The sequence below is a fragment of the Mytilus californianus genome, unplaced genomic scaffold (assembly GCF_021869535.1).
Source record: "Mytilus californianus isolate M0D057914Y unplaced genomic scaffold, xbMytCali1.0.p SCAF_2, whole genome shotgun sequence".
Classification (NCBI taxonomy): domain Eukaryota; kingdom Metazoa; phylum Mollusca; class Bivalvia; order Mytilida; family Mytilidae; genus Mytilus; species Mytilus californianus.
The window spans coordinates 96,666,958-96,687,424 of NW_026262668.1; the positions used below are offsets into that span (position 1 = coordinate 96,666,958).

The following is a 20,467-nucleotide window of genomic DNA, read 5'->3' on the forward strand; positions in this document are numbered from 1 at the left end:
TAAGGATTTTCCCATTGAAGCAACGGTACTAAAATATGCATCTACCAATGGGATTTATAAACACTGCGATCTTATAAAGGTTGGACTGGAAATATTTGTAGTATGGTTGTATATCTTTCAAATTCTCGACTAAAATACTGTAGCATTACCACGTGTATTTTTAACAGCGTATACATGTATGTAGTTCTAATTACGAAGTAAACTGTGTGTATGTTTATACACATGTTCAGGCATTAAATTGCTACGTTTTGGAAAATTTGCCGGGTCAAATTTGAATCAAAATAACACACGTTTTACATATTAAGCAGATGTGTTATGCTGCAAATGAGACCAGTATTCACCAAAATACCAACGAGCAAGGATGTAAATGAAAAAAAAAACACTTGATGAATTCATTTAATATTGTAACGGGATGTCAACATGTATTTGTTCTGACTAACAGAAATTCCCCTGGAAACTTTGTTATAAACAATGCAATAATATCTGTTCCTGTTGGAACAAATAGTCTATACCCTTTATTCCGTATATTTGTTCCAGTGGAACTAATATTACAGAATATTTCTTCCATTTGTAACTTATAGTATGAATGAACTTCTATTTCATGACATGTAGACTAATTCTTTTTTTTTTTGTCTGACATTTAAAAAGAGGCGGAAGATATCTATCGGATAATCAAACTCGTAAGTCGAAAACAAACTGACAATTATAGTATTGTGTTGTGATAAATTATTTTTTTTATATCCTACCATCTGAAAAAGTAAAAATTCATAAATCACATAATTAAGAGTATAAATTTTATTATGGTAGCACAGATATACTGACAAATATTACAGACAAACGCTTCAAAAATTTGATCCCGTGATAAATACGTAAATATGTTTTTTTCTTACAAACATTTTCTCATTGGTATTACTGGTGGGACAACAAAGTCAGGCAAGGTCAAAGGAATCCCTGTTTTTTTGGACTCTTTAAAGGCCTTGTTTATTTATACAGTATATACAAGTTTGACCTTTCTAAAAAGGTGTGGACTGCTTCGCTCTATCCTAATTTAAGGTAATATGTGTGCATGTGGTTGTTGATTTAGTATTGGAAATATGGTATTTTTAGATATTGATTGATATAAAATGAATGTCTTAGGCTTGGAATATCAATTTTTGTATATATATTAAGATGAACTTTTCTGAAATTTTAAACTGGCTGTTCAGTGTTGTGCGTTATACACCCATGCTTTTAACATTTTGTTCACTTTACTTGTTGAAAATTAAAACATTTACGACTGTAGAGGTGTGCCTCTCTGGAGGTGTGCCTAGATTGGCAGAAGTTATAAAATACAAATGATGCATTTTTGTAAACATTGTATAGGAACATTGTTCAGCAAAACAAATCTTGCATATTGCATATCAACAAAGCAAATAAACACGTATTAATAATTGATATTTCAATATTGAATTTCAGTGTGCAATATATGCATAATAAAACGAACATGAATTAATGACAGTTGATCGGAACTGAAATACACATAGTTAATTTTCCGGCATTTGATGTCTTATCATGAGACGAGAAAAGTCTGTAATTCTTTATCTCATTTAAGCCAATAGCTGTTGCTGTATCTCAGCCGCATCATAAAGCAACCAATCTATATGTGATAAGTAATTATTTCAAGATGGCGTGTATTTCGACTGTAACAAATAGCTCCGCACCGTGATGCGAAGCAAAAAAAACAGAACTTATTCAAAATCTATTACTGGACAGGGACCCCTGCTCAATTTTTCAATAGGGTCCCAAAGGGGAACCTATGTCAAATTGTTGTTTGAATGATGTCCAAAAGATCATACCTTAGAATGAATTTCATAACAGTGTGGACATGGACATCTGATATCTAAATGATATCGTGTCGGTCAATGGCTGTCGACAACAAGGAATTCGCGCAATTACAGTATTCAGGGGCCTCTCAATTGGGATATACATAATTCCTATTTTACACATGTCCATTCATATTTTTTTCATGAAAGTTTATAGGAATTTGTTTTGAATATATTTATATACTGACAGCAAAATGTTTCTTTTAAGAATGAGTATAATCAGAGGTGATATCACAAAGTAATCAAGAGAAAAAATTCTTTTTCTGGCAATTAGTGAGAAATTAAGTAGTGTGTCAGTTATAGATTCATTATACATTGCAAATCGTTCAGTGGATTGGTCAATCGCCAAAATAAAAAAAATAAAAAAATTTTTGTAAACAAACACCAATACACGCATTGACGGGGTGATAAGTATGCTAAATAATACATGTCTGTATAAGGAAATGTGCCCGACCTGTTCTGTTGATTTGAAAAACGATTGGACGGATCACAGCGATTTGATTTTGAATTGTACTTAATTTTTTTTAATTTGTGTTTCAGTATCTATCCATGAATTAAATATGTTCACAATATCTTATACTAGAATATTTAAACGAGTGCACCCAGTTTAAAGGTTGTTATAACATTGTTACTGATATGTTAATGTTGTGTAATATGGTATAATGGACGTGACATTACTATGTATACAATACGGTAGTTAGATATATCGCGCAGCCCGATTCCCGGTATGAGCCATTGTAAACTACCCAACTCAGGATAAGATCTCAGATAGTTACCAGGTAACGAGAGTTGGCGTATTGGCGGGAATATAGCGAACGAGAAAACGTAACCAGAGACATATCAGAGGATATTTGGTAAGTTAGTAACTATAGATTATTGTGTTTGTAATATTGGATTATCCATTGAGTGATAATACTCGGAAATCACATCACTGGCGCTTGGCGAGCAAGCTTTCCTGTGTTAAAAAGACGAATTTATCGTGATACAGAAGTGATTACGTCACGAGTAGTTGCGAAGTTATAATTTTGCTATATTTGGTATATTATGAAGCTTTTCAGAAGGAGCCGACAAAAATTAATAGCTGTTCTTATGAAGAATTATTGTTGTTACAGCTGACAAGATTATGTCTTTTAGAGAGACATATGGTAATATTCAGCCTGAGCATCTTTCTGAAATACCAAGACTACGACTTACTGAAACTTTGATCGATTTGGTAGATTTTTCACCTGTTACACAGCAACATGAATACAAATCACGGACACAGTCCAGTTATGATTTACAAGAATATGTTGACTATGGTGAATTAAAACATCTGGATTTCATTCGGAATATGCAAGACGAGAAGCAGAAATCAATGACTTTTCAGATTCTGACACACCTTCTGATGAATGTTTGCTTAAACCTGAGCCTGATGAAGTCAAACGTCCCAGTTCAGCAATGGGCAAGCCTTTATATTACACTTTGCAGTATGGGGACCACCGGTATTCAACAAAATTGTCAAGACCTGATGAAAGGAAGCCATTACTACAAACCAAGTGTGACGACCAAGATTAAGTTCAAGATTTTCCAAGTAATCGACAGTCTAAGCCAGACAACATTCAAAGAACAGATGAATTAGGGTACACTAAACCACGTATCAGATTAAATGATGAGGAAAACATTGAAAAACGTGATTATTCACGTAACCAAAACACACAACAGCAGCCATAACAATTGGTATGGTAGCAATAAAAAGAACAATGCATGCAGCAGAGCGTGGTATGCACATTGATGCGTTTGTAGTGGGACCAGTAGAATTACAAATTGGCGAAAGAACATATAGGGCAGACATTTGTGTTGCGCCTATTGATAATGACATGCTAATAGTACTTGATTTTTTAGTCAAGGCAAAAGTAATTTTAGACTGCAGAAAATTAATCTTTTTCATCAATGGAGAAGCACTATCTATGGACTGGTACCGCCTGTGAACGCGAAAGCAAGAGTAGCTAAAATTAACGTTCCATATAGAACAGTCATACCTCCTAATTCAGTTAGAGTCTGATTTGTCAGCCGAGTTAACTGATTTTATAGTTGAACCAAATAAAGAGATAGGTTTGTTAATCCCACGTGGTTATTACAATGCTAGTCATGTGTCAGTTTACTTAATGTAACGAACAACAAAATAGTTTTGCAAAAGAGAACTCTATTAGGCGAAGCAATTGAAGCTGATGTTGTTGAAATGGGGGCCTCGTCTGTAACAACAACTTGAATAATCAGAGATAACAATGAACTACCGGAACAGTTGCAGAACATATTGGATAAATCAAGTACGCTTGCTGAAGACCAAAAGTCCAAAGTTTCAAATTTACTTCATGAATTTGCACTATATGATTTTGACTTGGGAACATTTAACCACATTGAACACGAGATTGATACAGGTGACGCGCGCCCTATCAAACAACGAATAAGACGAACACCAATGTGTTTTTCACACGAAGAAGAAAACCATTTAAAGAAAATGTTAGCCGCAGGTATAATAGAACCATCTACATCAGAATGAGCATCTGCCCCAGTACTTGTGCGCAAGCGCGATGGTCAACGTGTGCTGGTGCATTGATTACCGGAAGTTGAATTCCGTGACGAAAAAAGATGTATATCCGCTTCCCTTGATAGACGAATGTTTGGACACTTTGGCTGAAAACGAATGGTTTTCAAAATTGGACGCTAATAGTGCATATTATCAGATTAAAGTGAAGGAATCAGACAAGGAAAACTGCCTTCATTACTAAATATGGATTATTCCACTTTGTCCGAATGAGTTTTGGCCTTTGCAATGCCCCTGGAACATATTCACGAGTAATGAATCTCGTTCTCCGAGGTTTAACATGGGATGTGGTACTCGCCTTCCTAGACGATATTCTAGTAAAAGACATTTGTAAGACCATTTACAGAATTTAAGATCAGTTTTTGAACGTTTCAGAGAGTATGGGCTAAAATTGAAACCCAGGAAATGTGATTTTTTCAAACAGGAAATAGAATTTTTAGGTAGAACAATCAACAGAGATGGAATGGCAATTGGCAGTGAATATGTTGAAGTTGTTAAAAACTGGAAAGAACCTACAACAACAAGAGAGGTTGAACAATTTCTTGGCTTTGCTAATTATCATAGAACTTTCATTGTGAATTTTGCGGATCTATCCTACCCTTTGTATCAATTGACCGGTAAGAAACCGTACAAATGGGGAGATTCAGAGCAAGAGGCTTTGGACAAACTTGTAAAGGCATTGACAACAACTCCGTTATTGGCATTACCCAACATTAAAGATCCGTTTATTTTGGACACATATGCTTCCAATTTCGCAATTGGTGCAGAGTTAATACAAGTACAAGATGGTGTAGAGCGTCCCGTTGCCTACGGAAATTTTTCATTAACCCATGAGCAAAAACGATATTGCACGACATTATCACGTCTGCCAGATTTAGCTGTACCCAGAATAGATTAACAGCTGGAAACGTGCTAAAACACAATCTACCCTGTGGAGCATGCGATTATTGTACTCGTGCTCATCAAAGTTGGCTTGGTTTTCAAGACCGTTAGCTTCACATCAGGACTATAAAACTTTTGAGCAACCACACAATACTGGACCACTTACAGCACTACTTAGTTCTTTCATTTACGAGAACACTTTACTGAAACAGGACATTGCACAACATGCAAATGTAATTATAAAGACCAATGCTAGACCAGATAGTTCAATATCACAAGAGGGGGACCAGAACGTGACAAGTCACGTTAATGGAAATTTAGGTACAATTCAGGACCAGCAACAACCATTTGACAGTACCAACCAAGATTCAATAAGCCAGAACCAAAATGTTTGTCACAGTTCAGTTGAAATAGTCACTACACCGCTTGGTATGTCAGTTTACGCGACATATTTGGACCTTCCAAATGTAAATGCCATTACTGAGACCGGAATAGAAGCTAGTACTTATTTATCAGAGCAATTACGAGATTACCAGTCAAAAGACCCCGATCTGGAGTTAATACTGGTATGGTTTAGGGACAAAACAGAGCCATCAGAGGCTACAATATTCAGATGCAGTCCGATAGATAAGAAATATTGGATAAACAAAGATATGTTTTACTTAGATGATAATGGAATATTGAGAAATTTGGACAAGAAGGACAAAACACCAAGACTTGTTGTACCAAGGGATCTTGTTGAACAAGTGATATCATTATGTCATGCTGCAGGTCACCAAGGTATGAATAGGACCACATTGAGAATCAAGGCAAAATATCAATGGTATGGTATGACACAACGAATTAGAGACTTTGTCAAAACATGCAGTACTTGCAATTTACATAAGAAGCCGAACAGGAAAGCAAAATGTCCGGTAACGCAATTTCACGCAGGTGCACCAATGGAGCGTGTCCACTTGGATTTTCTGGGACCACTGCCAGAGATGAAATTGATCAGTTTTCCAAATGGATGGAATGTATTCCGTTACCAGCGCAGACTGCGGAACATACGGCAAGAGCTACTGTAAACGAGTTTTTTTTCTCGTTTTGGTTTTCCATTTCAGGTTTTTACAGACCAAGGACTCAATTTTGAAAGTAAACTTTTCAAATCCATCTGTGAAATCTTGCAAATGCACAAAGCGAGAACTACTCCGTACAGACCATCATCGAACGGACAAGCAGAACGTTGCAACAGAACCTTAATGGACGCCGTCCGTTGCTTTGTTTCTAAACAACAAAAATGAACACTTGGCACAGTTGGCAGGAGCTGTTCGATCGTCAGTTAACAGAAGTACTGGTTTTACGCCAAACATGCTGATGCTTGGGACAGACGTTAACCAGCCTGTTGATTTATTGTACAGCGTACCTGGTGCTAAAACGGATCAGTCACAAGATGAGTATGTGATAAGACTCCGAGTTGCCATAACATCCGCACATGAAATAGCGCGCAACACGCTAAAAACTACACAAAATACTATTATGATGTACGTATTCTAGAGAGAGAATATAAAATAGGAGACTAAGTTTATGTTTTGGACACGGCAAAAATTAAAGGTAGGGCTAAGAAATTGGATCCACCTTGGAAAGGTCCAGGACTTGTATGTGCCACATTATCTCCGTATGTGTACACGATAAAATTACAAAAAACTATACTGACAATAAATCATGACCGTTTAAAACCATGTAAAGAAAGAGAAGTACCAACCTGGCTAAAACAGTGCCAGCACCGATTGCAGGATGGTGAAGATGCAACAAGGGCAATTAAGCAAGACTTATACTGTTTGTGCAGAAAACCAGATGATGGACTGTTTATGATGCAGTGTGATTTCTGTGATGAGTGGTACCATGGAGCTTGTATAAATTTGACACAATGGTAAAATTCAGATGTCCACGGTGCCAAGACTCCAGTACCGCAAGGTAATTTAAACTGAAAGACAGGATACTATGACGTACATGTAAATAGAGCAGATTCATGTGGACATAGAGAATAAGGAAAAACTGTTGTAAATTTTGATTGGAAACTACAGTGAAGATTGTGTGTAATATATATCAAGGAATGATATGTTAGTTTTAAAATAACTCCGCAGAGCGACAACGGAGCATTTGTTGAATTTTGAGAAATATATGCGTGTCGTTGAAATGTCAACGTTGGATATATTTAAATTTCTTATTTCCGTGGTGCGATTAGACGGGGTGGACTAAAAAGTGATAGTGAATATTCGAATAGGAAGTAAACTCACTCCTTTCAAAGTTGGGGGAGTGTTGAGATATATGGTATAAAGGAAGTGACATTACTCTGTAGACAGTACGGTAGTTAGATATACCGCGCAGCCCGGTTCCCGGTATGACTATTGTAAACTACCCAACTCAGGATAAGATCTCAGATAGTTACCAGGTAACGAGAGTTAGCGTATTGGCGGGAATAGAGCGAACGAGAAAACGTAACCAGAGACACATCAGAGGATATTTGGTAAGTGAGTAGCTATAGATTATTGTGTTTGTAGTATTGAATTATCCGTTGAGTGATTATACTCAGAATTCACATCATTAACATAATAACCTGTACATTATCTCGTTTTACAGTTGACCAATTTAGTTTTGTGCACATGATTTATTATACCAAAACAGATGTATTGTGAATAAATCATTTAATTCATGGATATATATTGAAACACAGAAACCGAAAAAGAAGTGAATACAATTTCAAATTGTAAGGGAACGACCATTCCTGATTCAGTGAAAATAAGGGAGGGGTGGCTATGCTTTTGAAATCAGCATGAATAAAATTGCAAATGAACATGTATGCAGAATTGTCTCAAATATGCGTCCTCAAAATAACAAAACAAAACGTTGAGTAAGACCAAATTCATTGAAATTACCTGCTAATGTGTAGTAAAAGAATATAGATACCGTAACTTTTGTTATACATGTTCAGGTACTACATGTAGTATAACAAAATCTAAAATAAATATCAATGTTTCCACAAAAGCTACTCTTGACTCAAATCAACGTAAATTTTGCACACAAGACCGGATTCATATGCTTCTTGATATTTGCACGAGTTATTTTTTGTTAGAATGATATTTAAATGTTCACGAAAATCTGATCGTTGGATTATTCGTTGGGAATTCAAATTTGCAAAAAATTGTGCAGCCCATTGGACATAAATGATTTTTTATGAAAAAATTCTTATTACAAACAAAAATAATCTTAGTATGAAAGTTGATCGTAGGTTTCTCTACAACAACTAGTACGAATAAATGTTTCCTTATTTTTTAAGGAGCCACAGAACGTTTGTGCAAGAAAAAACATAACGTGTTTTTTTTTCTCTCTCGATTACTTTGTGATATCACCTCTGAGTAAACTCATTCTGTCAAAAGAAACTTTTTGTTGTGAGTATATAAAAATATTCAAAACAAATTCCTATAAACTTTCATGTAAAAACTTTTATTTTATGAATGGACATGTTTAAAGATAGTAATTATGTATAACCCCATTGAGAGGCCCCTGACATACGGTAATTGCGTGAAGTCTTTGTTGTCGACAGCCAGTGATACACACGATAACATTTAATTACTATGTGTCCATGTCCACGCTGTTATGAAATTCTATTTGTAGAGGCCCAATATGATGTAAATAACATAAGTTTTATAAATAAGGAAATTTTTTTTTTTGGTATTGCTTGACATAGGATTAATACTTTCTACTAAAAAGTTAACCGACGATTTTATTTTCTTCTTTCTTTCGAAACAGGTTTCCCCACCACAATAGACTCATGTATCCCTCAGAGCAATCCGGAAAGATTCTAGGGGTGTACAAATAAATTAAACGGGTTTATTTTCATCCTCTAAAATGACCTCGGAAATGGGAAGGGGGGGGGGGGGAATCTACATAACAACTCTTATATACTATAAACTGCAGTTCTTCTGTTTAATGTGTATCTAATACTTTATAATCGCTAGATTTAAATCATATACATTGTATTGTGAAACGTTTTCTTCCACCGATTACATATATCTCTAAGTTAAAACAAGTTGAGTCGATTTAAGGCGTGTCTCTTTTGCGGCACGAAAGAAAAGACACGTTTGCTCTACATGTACAATGGTGCTATAATGTTGACCATGGGTATATAAACCAGAAGTCATAAGTTGCTTTCTTTAGTCTTTCTCTTTCAATTTTTCATAGAACGTCAAAATCTCAACGACTGAAAGGCATGATAAATACAAAAGGTTCAATACTTTCTACTAAAAAGTTAACCAACAATTTTCTTTTCTACTTTCTTTCGAAACATGTTTCCCTACAACAGATCATTTATCCATTTCACTAACCTTTATAACAATATAGGAAAAAGTTAAATCACAAAAATACTGAACTCCGAGGAAAATTCAAAACGGAAAGTCCCTAATCAAATAGCAAAATCAAAAGCACAAACACATCAAACGAATGGACAACAACTGTCATATTCCTTACTTGGTACGGCATTTTCTTATGTACCTATTGAACCTGGTTTTATAGCGCTAAACCTCTCTCTTGTATGACCGTCGCATCAAATTCCAAAGGATCGTTTATTATTGTCATCTATGAAATAATAGATCAATGTTTGTTTGATTGCCAAAACTTTGAAAAATATCGTTACACACAACAATAAATGTCCCTATTAACTGAATGTAACTAAGTCTTCTAGTTGTTTTTCTTTGTTAAAATGTAGAGTAATCTCTAGGGATTACAATAAGAAACAAAGAAATGGTAATTTCAACTATAATATCAATATAATATTTGTAATTACTTACGTGCATAGCTATTACAACAATGAAGATTCTTTCTATAAATCCAGGGTGAAAACTTTGATGTTACAGTGAGTAATAACTTTACAAATCCACCAACATGACGATATTGAATACATGTACCTCTAAATTTGCTACCAAAAGTACTGATATAAAGTTTTGTAATCAACGCACTTGTCGACACAGTTCTTTATGCTGATTTCATCAGGAGTAATAACACTTCTTATGAATGTTAATCTCAAGGTTTGGAAATATGTACTGCAATGGATCCGTATTTCCTTGTGACTTCTAAACTTAAAACTGTACATCTAAATAAATGTGAAATATCCAGTTCCTCATACGGCCTTTCACCAAGGCTTCAAGAAAGGACTATTTTAAATAAGATATTCATTTATGTATGTTTGAACTTTTATTTGCAGTATGAAGTATTCGTTCGTACCATTTAAAACTTAAGCAACTACATTGAAAGAAGAGGGCCTCTCACTATATATCAATACAATATTAATTAACTATTAACTTGAAAAGCGGACTTTGTATATTTAATATTTTATTTGAATATTTAAATGCTTAACTGATCAATTTATAGGATGGAAACTGGTATGTACAAATTATGATATTAATGAATGTTAAATGATATTATCTAATTCGAATGAATTAAAAAGATCTTATGAATACGTATGTTTAATGTCATTACCAATTTAACCATTATACAAATTTATTTGGATTATTCTCGTTTATGTTTCATTTTATCTGAATTCTCATGGACAGAACTGTTGAATTAATTTTTTAACATTTATTTACACGGTAATTACTGTTTTCGTGGAATTTCAAAAACAATTTAATTGGCAATCGTAACAAATCTCTAAAAACTACTTGGAATATTGGAACGAAATTGGACACAATCATCATTGGGGTATCATGTTAACAATGTGTTCGGTGATCCAGCCTATCAATCAGCATGGCCGACATAGTTTGAAATAATAACATAGGGGGTAAAATGCAAGATTATCTTTTATCTTAAAAACAGTATGGATGGAGAAAATCTGACATTGGCAGACATATGTTGAAATCGACCTACTGTTCTTAAACACCATAACGTCAGACGACTCCTTATAGGGGTTACAATCCTTAATTGACGAAGAAGAAACTATGAATGGTAAAGAATAATCAACAAGAAAAGATCTACACATAAGTCAACTGGACCGAATTATGGGTCGACTCCTAATAGAAATTATGGGATCTAAATGACGTCTTTATCAATGTTTGTGTTTTTGTTTATTAACTTGAAATCCTTTTAGATAAAGAAAAAAAAAATGTTTAGAAAGATTATCAGCTGGACAAATCTACAATTTTTTTTCAACATGTCCAATATCGACGGTCGACTTATCATATCAGTCATTGCCACTCAATGTCTTTGCTTATTATCTTGAAAACTATAATAGATAAAGAGAAACTTTAATTGCAAAAAATGATTAACAGATCTACAGACTTGTCAACATTGCCAAAATGGTCAGTCAACTCATCATATCAGTTATCGTCCCTAATTGAAGATTTTAACCAAATTTAATGTTTGCGTTTTTGCTTGTTATCTTGAAAACTATAATAGGTAAAGAAAAACATTAAATAGCAAAAATAATCAGTATAAAAGGATATAAAAATTTGTGAAATGACCAAAAGCGTCTGTCTACTCCAAATTGCCACTCAATGGTGATTTTATCCAATTTTTTTTTCATTTGTGGCCAAAACTTTGTTAGAAACAACAACAATAGCAGCTAAAAGAGACAAAAAACAAATTGCAAAAATGATCAGCAAGACAAGAAGTACAAAGAAGCTTACAAAACTGAAATGGAAAATCCACTTAATACAACAGTAATTGTCGTTGAATGGTGATTTTAACCCATTTTTGTTTGTTGTATTTTTGGCATTACACATAGTAGAACTAGAAAAACTGAAAACCTGAAAATAGAATAAAATATCGGCAACATAAGACCAACAAAAAAAAATCAGTTATGATTTATATTCTAGTATTTACTGTTGGAGAGTTGTCGCTGTTGAAAATTTACATATATCCAGGTGAGCGACACGAGAATCTAGTTTTTAAATTTGCCTTCATAAAATTTAGAATTAATTTTTAAGTTAAGGAGTCTATTACTCTCGTGCATAGCTCTGATTCTTTGTTTGGATTTGACTATACTTTCGGTCCTTTAAGATTTCATCAGCCCTTCAACTTTAATTTTGTATCAGGTTTTGGATTTTAAATATTTTGGCCTCGAGCATCTCTGAAGAAACATTTACTGTCGAAATGCGAATCTGGTGCCGTAAAATTGGAACCGTTAATGTTATTACTTATTGGTATGCTAAAACGAATTTAATACTGTATAGCTGTAACCATTTACACTGTATTAGAACACGCGCACAGTATTAGAAATAAACCATGTTCATCTGGTTGTTAGTAAATACTGCTACAAAAATGTACCAGTCGAAAGCTCGAAAGTTTTCATGATTTGCTAAAACGCCAAAAGCTAGAAATGCTTATGTTTTTTCTAAGCTTGCTGCTGAAATTTTCAAAACCATAGAAGGATTTTTTACTCTTCCTCGAAATATTTTTTTCTAGATAGGAAGTCAAGATGTTTGTGTGTCATGTAGAGATGATGATGATGGATGGCTGATTAACGTCCAGCGGCAAATAAATATTCATATTTAGGACGAGAACGTGTTAATGTAATATGAATATTAACCCTACTTTGTACTAGACCGACACGCTGAGCCGACTTTTAACGTGCTACTTCACAGGAAGAGACACCACCTTACCCGGACACATTATTCCGAATCGACCAGTCTTTGCTCTTACTCCTTAATGCCGCGTGCTAAGCGGAGAAGCAGCAAATACCAATTTTAAAGTCTTTGGTTTGACCCGCACTCGAGGCGAACACACTACCATGAAACCAACGTGTCGGTCTGTCGTGTAGAGAAAGAGCTTGCAGTAACGTTATTGAAACTGGCTAAAGTCATATCAGTTTTAAGAATAATGGTTCAAAAAATTATGTATTTAATCACAGACCTATTGCAACTTTACCATTAATATCTAAAATCCTTGAGAGACACGTAAATACTCATTTGATTAATTTTCTTAAATGTATAATGTATTGTATGTCATGCAATCAGGCTTACGTACAAACGGTTCAGGTCAAACTATATGAAATCTTTATTAGATAAAAAAAATTAATGATTAAAAGCCATTCATAAAGGAGATGCAGTAGGAGCGGTTTTCCTTGATCTATGTAAAGCTTTTGATCTTTCAAATCATGAAATTCAACTTCAAAAATTACAAAAATACAAATGTTCTTGTACTTCACTTCATATTTAGCTGATAGAGATCAGGTCGTATCCATTTCGAATACTTTTTCAGATATATCAAAATTAAAAACAGGTGTACCTCAAGGGTCAGTTTTAGGTCCTATATTAATTTTAATATTTATTGATGATTTGCCTTTAAATAACCCAAACATAACACTGATCTATTTGCTGATGAAAACACTATTTTTCTTTATTGAAAAAAAACCAAAAGGTATAGAAGTACGTTTCAGAATTTTTTCAACAGTCATTGGTGAGATGGAAACAAAATGTTTGTAAATGTGTCAAAAACAAAGACACAGTGTATATGTCCAGACCAGAAACTGTCTGCCATGTGCATGAGGTATATCCCTTAATGACTAAATAGGTATACTTGGATGGAGAGTTGTCTCATTGGCACTCATACTACATCTTCTTATATCTATACAACAAAAATACCGAACTCGAAGATAAATTCAAAAAGGGGAAGTCCATAAAAAAACGAATGGAAAACAACTGTCATGTTCATAACTTGGTACAGGCTTTTTCCGAAAACATATTACTGAAAGTTTTTGTGAAATTAAAGGTCTTTGGTGTTTTTGTTTACGCAAATTTGTTTTTATATAGTCATATCAATTAAGTTTTTATCAAACATAATTAATTCTTCATTAGAGTTACTGAAAAGAATTATAAAAAAATTTTATTTAACCATGCTTAGATTCTTCCACATTTGGATTACTGACAGTTGTTCAGTAAGGGGACTTTGTAACACATTTTTATTGACAGTTTATTAATAACTTTCGAGTTGACTGTTTGGGGGGATTTGCCTTATTTTTGGTGTTGTTGCATAAAATATTTCCTTATTGTTTAAAAGTGATGTAAGTTTGGCTGTACCTGTAAACAATAAAATTGAGAATGGAAATGGGGAATGTGTCAAAGAGACAACAACCCGACCATAGAGCAGACAACAGCCGAAGGCCACCAATGGGTCTTTAATGCAGCGAGAAACTCCCGCACCCGGAGGCGTCCTTCAGCTGGCCCCTAAACAAATATGTATACTAGTTCAGTGATAATGGACGTTATACTAAACTCCAAATTATACACAAGAAACTAAAATTAAAAATGATACAAGACTAACAAAGGCCAGAGGCTCTTGACTTGGGACAGGCGCAAAAATGCGGCGGGGTTAAACATGTTTTTTGAGATCTCAACCCTCCCCCTATACCTCTAGCCAATGTAGAAAAAACAAACGTACAACAGTACGCAGAGTAAAACTCAGTTTAAGAGAAGTCCGAGTCCGATGTCAGAATAGGAAACAAAATAAAAAAAACAAAATGACAATAATACATAAATAACAACAGACTACTAGCAGTTACTGACATGCTAGCTCCAGACCTCAATTAAACTGATTGAAAGATTATGTCTTCATCATATGAATATCAGGCACAATCCCTCCTGTTAGGGGTTTAGTATTATACCGTCATAAAATATATGAGAAGAACATAACCCGTGTCATGCCAACAACTGGTTTTAGAATAAATATGTTTAATTTCGATGCAAAGACCCTATAAGTGAATCAATATTAATTCCAAAATATACAATTTTTAATGACCTGACAACAGTATCGTAACTATATCCCTTCTTAATAAGTCTGTTTAAAGGTTTTGTTAGCTTTTGAGGGGAATACTGACATTTTTGTGCTTTGTAAAGAATATTACCATAAAAGATTGGATGTGAAATACCCGAACGTATAAGATGTCTTATTTCAGACGAAATAGCACATACTAAATTTTATGGTGATGTTATTTACCGAGCCCGGAAATTTATATACGATCCGGGTAAATCTACCAATCCTTGAACTAAACTTATTCTAAAAGGTTACCAATTCATCACTGTAATTAGATCTTTGAATATTGTTTTTATTGGTGTAAATATTGATTTAGTTATTAGTAAATTAAAATCACACTTAAAGTTTTGTTATACACATATGCACTTTAACGGTACTACAATCTGCCGATCCTTTATTTTGGCATTGCACAAGGTCATTTTTTTTCTATGACTGTTAATGACGTCCTTATACTAAATCCATTGGATGTGTACTGATTGATATTTTAGTCTTAGACACATGATAATTTTATTACTTGTTATTGGCTTTGAACTAGCTGTCAGTAACTGCGAGTACTTTCAGAGCTGTACAGTGTCCTTTTTGTTGTTAGGACTGAGGGATGGATAAATACCCTGCCACGTCCGGTCTGTGTTTATGTTTGATGTTTTACTTCGTTGTTTCGATCTGATCTTTTAAGCCTTTTTCAACAGATTTTTATAGTTTGTTCTTATGTTGTGCTGTTACATCGCTGTCCCAGATTAGGGGGAGGGTTGAGCGCTCATAAACATGTTTAACCCAGCCACATTCTTTATGTGCCTGTTCCAAGTCAGGAGCCTGCAGTTCAGTGGTTGTCGTTGGTTCGTGTCTATCATATTTGTTTTTCGTTAGTTGTTTTGTTGTAAATTAGGCCGTTAGTTTTCTCAATTGAATTGTTTCATATTTTTCATGTCGGGCCTTTTATAGCCGACTATACGGTATGGGTTTTTCTCATTCTTCAAGGCCGAACGGTTGCCTATAATTGCTTACATCCACTTTACTTGAACTTTGATGGATCATTGGCAATCATACCTCATCCCCTTATTTTTATATAAATAATTCACGAAAAGCGTAGCTTTGACTGGATTAAATATGTTAATGAGTAAGGCGTGACTATATATGATTTGCAACGTTATTGGGCGAAGACACATGTCAAAGGTTAAACTTAACTGTACTTTTCATGAATTAAATATGTCAATCAAATAGTGGCGCTATTTATGACAAAACATCTAGTTTTTTTTCAGAAAATGAACTCATGGATCAGATTGTTTATAAGGATTTGATTTTATGATACATGTGCATGTAAATGAGTTGTTGCCGCAATATTTTCATTTAGGTTTTAAGTCCAGAGAGCGATTTATGTGTTATTGAAGTGTTCCCCTCCTCGAAAATTCTTGTGGGGACAGATGCAAAATATGGTTCGATGTATACCATGTTGCCTGTCCCAACACCAGGAAAAATATTAATTGTTGGGTTGTTGATTGCTTAAGGTCCAGAGTACAAATATTTCAAGCATGCTCAATTCACGGAGATAAATATACCTTTGAAAAGTGGAAAAAATGAAACGAATGAACGTCGAGTGACATATTTTTGGAATATTTATTTTTACCACCAAATTATTAATATCGCCTCTTCGTTTATAAACCACGTTATTCCTTTTTGTTGCTCTCCTCGGGCATTCGTTTGCTTCAAGATTATGGAGTCATGTTTAATTTAGGGTTAGGTTTACAAGTTAGACTAGTGTTAGCCCCCACCCCCCATCCTTTCCCGAATTTATGTTTTGATATCTATTATGCATTTTATGTAAATTTATTTGAAAGTTTGATGGTCACTGATTTCATTGTTTACTAGGCCAAGGAGGAGGAGCCAGACTGCAATAACAACTTCTGAGATGGAATTTAGAGAACTGGTCTAAGCTCCTCCAATTATTTGCTTCTCCTATGATTAGCGGTCAACGGCGGGATAGGAACGTGAAATAACTAAAAAATCATTCAGTTAACGCAATCCTCTAAAATAGCAGAAGTTAACTCACTCGAAGATCAATGGAAAAATTACCATTCATGATACACTTAATAATATCTTAACATAACACAAGGTTAACTCGTATTTTTGAGAAATGACACCTGGTCACAAACTTCCGTGAAAACCGACATATACATATAGACCGTTGGTTTTCCTGTTTGAATGGTTTTACACTAGTTATTTTTGGGGCCCTTTATAGCTTGCTGTTCGATGTGAGCCAATGCTTCGTGTTGAAGGCCGTACTTCGACCAACAATGGTTTACTTTTACAAATTGTGACTTGGATGGAGAGTTGTCTCATTGGCACTCGTACCACATCTTCTTATATCTATATATAATTAATAACTCACTACGAGATTGCCTACTTGAAAGGAACGCTACGAATGATTCCGACAACAGAAATAGGCGTGTTATACACCATTGTGTTGATAATTTAATGAGATTTACGACATAACAAGTTTTAGTGGGATAGACAACCGCGGAATCGAAATACAACGGAAGTCGTGACCGGGTGTCATTTCTCAAGTTAGGTACCTTGTGTTATATTAAGGTATATAGGGTAAAAAATCAAGAGACAAGTGCCTGTTCAGCTGGCCCCGTAACAATAATGTATACTAGTTCAGCTAATGGACGTCACACTAAACTCTGAAACATAAATGAACCAAAATTAAAAAAACATACAAGACTAGCAAAGGCCAGAGGTTCCTGACTTGGGACAGGCGTAAAATTGCGGCGGGGTTATTTTTTTGTGAGATCTCAATCCTCCCCCTATACCTCTAGCCAAGGTGGATTAAACAAACACACAGCAATACGCGCAGAAAAAATCAGTACAAAAGAAGCCAGAGTCGTATGTTAGAATAGGCAACAAAAGAAACTAAGCAAAATGACAATATTATTTTCACCTTATATAGACATCAACCAAACGTGCAGATAAAAATGTGCTGCGTAGAATGGTATGACTTTCAAGAATTCCTGGTTCAAAATTATGTTATAAAATAATGCAACTAAAAGCTCTCTCTTTATTTCCACCTGGTTTGATCAAATATTGTTGATCTTTGCTATTCGAAAGGAGACATTTTCAAATAATTGTAAGTTGTCTCGCCAGTTGACAGCTTCTCTCTTTGGGATTCAATGTACGATTACTGTTTAATATTTTTTAGTTTTACCAACAACTTGCAGCTTAAAATTGTTCTTGTTTACTTAAGGATAAAGTGTACGAATAGATAATGTGTTCCGTTGTTCAGTTAGAGGATACGCAGATGTTGTACTGCTGCTTGGTGATTATGCTGATAAGCGTATTTTCGATGTTGGTGGCTTTACAGTACTATAATTACTTCTATGTTTCTATCGTCGTATTACAAACCATATTCCCGCCCCCTTATCCTCGATTGTGACAATACTAACTGGAGACTTACTAGTATTAACGAATTTGTACTTACCATGTGGTAAATCACTCGTGTCATTAGATGAGCAGGATCTACCTACCCTTCCGGAGCACCTTTTATCAGTAGCACCCCCAGTTTTTGATGGGGTTCATGTTGCTCAGTTTATAGTTTTCTTTGTTGTGTTTTGTGTGCTTGTTTTACTTTGTTTTACTTTTCGTCGATTTTCTTATTTGGTATGGCGTTGTCTTCGAACTATGAGTTTTGAATGTCCCTTGGTTTCTTCTGTCTCTTTTTTTCTGCCGAAGGATATTCTTTATCCACCATTTGTCTTCTGACTAGATGAGCAATGTGTTATAGCAGGGTATAGTAATATAGTAATATAGTAATCAGGACTTCTCGCATCCGACAGTAAAACCCATTCTATAGAGAGGGCGTTTGTTAGAATGACTGGGATGTATAAATACGCAGTTTCGTCTGATCTGAACGAGTCCGTTGAATCCGATGTTTCGTGAAGGGGGTTTGTCCCGCAACTCTCTGTACGTACATTAAACACAGCAACCACTTTAAAAGGTGGCCGATGCAGGTCAACTTGCAACAGTCAACCTATATCATTCTTCATTCCGGACAACCCACTTTGCAAAACCTACTATTCGACTGAATGTTATTAAATTGTTAACGTTAATGTCTTTTTGAGATGTAAATGCATGGAGTATTTGCAACTAGCCGTTAAGCAAGCATTTATCTTTCAATCATTAATAAATCTTGGAAATGTTGTGCATTACTATCAATCGAAACAATAATGCATTTACTGTTTAATTTCCTTCAAAGTATTACTGATTGCTTAATCTTGTAATAGATACGTATTTGTATTAGATTCACACACTTTATTGATAACATTATTTCCTTTCGTAATTTGCGTCATTGGGTTGCTGTCTCATTGACGTAAACCCAATATTGCTTTTATCAGAAGTCCATTACTAGACTGTAATGGACTTCTGCTTTTATTCATAGTCATTTGAAGTTGATTTCATGAAAAAAAAAATCACAATAAGCGTTATGCAGAAGCATTATAAAGCCGATATGGACATTTTCTTTACTTTTTCGGTATCATAATTACACTGTCAGTATAAAAATTACAAACAAAGTCGGTGACCACAGTTAAAATAGTATGATTATATTACATAAAAAACGGAAATTTTTCGAGCAGAAACATATCAATAAAAAAATATAAATCGGTTTGAAAATATGATGCTTTTAGATTTATTTCAATATGCACCTCTACTAGTAACTTAAATCTACATGTATATTGAAATTAGTATGCTCTGTATATTTTGAGTACATGTATGAAGTGTATGAATTTTTTGGAGACTGCCTTCAACAAATGAACGCAACCCATACTGTATAGTCAGTTATAAAAGGCCCCGACATGACCAAATGTAAAACAATTCAAATAAAAAAGCAGCGGCCTGATTTGTGACAAAACAAATATAACAAACAGCAACAAACGACATCTGAATTACAGGCTCTTGAGTTGGGACAGGTACATAATAACATGGTGGTGTTCAATATATATATGTGAGCGCACAAACCACAAATACACATAACATAACGAAAAAAATACAAAGTGCCGATCTGAAGAGTACTCGCAGTTACTGAAAGCTTGTCTACAGCTAATTACAACTGATAAGTAATCATGTTCTCAAAGATAAAACTATCAATTAGAAAGCATCCTACGGATTTAGTAAAGACGTCATAAGCAGTATGAGAAAAGCATAAGCTTGTCCATTAGCTTTTTAAAGCCTCAAAGGGATGAATACACCTTCATATGCTTTTTTTTTGTTAAAAGTTTTGGAAGCCAGTAAATTCCATCCTTGAGGTTTAAAGAACACAAGAACAATCATGTTAATATAATGATTTCTGTTGAAAATATTTTGG

At 34.5% G+C, this 20,467-nt stretch overlaps 1 protein-coding gene across 1 annotated transcript in view; it reads right to left on the bottom strand.

Moving 5' to 3' along the window:
- Positions 1-10,617, bottom strand: part of LOC127730477 (secretin receptor-like) — a 131,885-nt gene extending 121,268 nt beyond the window's left edge. The window contains exon 1 of the mRNA XM_052238903.1: positions 10,158-10,617. The gene's annotated coding sequence lies outside the window, so the exon portion shown is untranslated. The remainder of the gene's footprint in view (positions 1-10,157) is intronic.
- Positions 10,618-20,467: the final 9,850 nt, after the last annotated feature.